This window comes from Oncorhynchus mykiss, chromosome 3 (assembly GCF_013265735.2).
Source record: "Oncorhynchus mykiss isolate Arlee chromosome 3, USDA_OmykA_1.1, whole genome shotgun sequence".
Classification (NCBI taxonomy): domain Eukaryota; kingdom Metazoa; phylum Chordata; class Actinopteri; order Salmoniformes; family Salmonidae; genus Oncorhynchus; species Oncorhynchus mykiss.
This window is the reverse complement of record NC_048567.1, coordinates 14,023,154-14,023,666: the sequence shown is the minus strand read 5'-3', so window position 1 is coordinate 14,023,666 and position 513 is coordinate 14,023,154.

Genomic DNA, 513 nt, shown 5'->3' with positions numbered 1-513 from the left:
AATTAAGGTGGTAAAGGCTATACTATTTACAGAATCTTATTTTAAAGGCTTGTACTATTTGGTGAAATGGAAATGGGTCACAGGAGGCACCGACTGGTTAGCCATTAAGGCATAAAAAGTATTTTTTAGGAATGCATGTGTGATAAATATGTTGATAATTGAGTATTTTTCCAATATTTGCTTTCTTCCTAGCGTTGTACAAACCATCATGATCTCGCGAATTTACATTCTTTGTTGCGAAACGGAATGTAAAACTAGGTTTGTATTAGGCTAACTCCCCTCTTCCCTTCATTCATTACCAGACTCAACCAGAGATACTGAATATAATGACGCGATGCTTGTCTCCGCCCTGACAATGGGATTCTTTGTCCACAGTGGAACAGGGGCCTGTCAAGCTCCCGCCTACCTATTCTTTGGATTGGTGGATTCAATTAGGGGTGTTGCTGTCAACCGCCTGTATTCAATGCTATTCTTGCTTCATAAATAAACATAGACAGTCTCAAATTACACTAA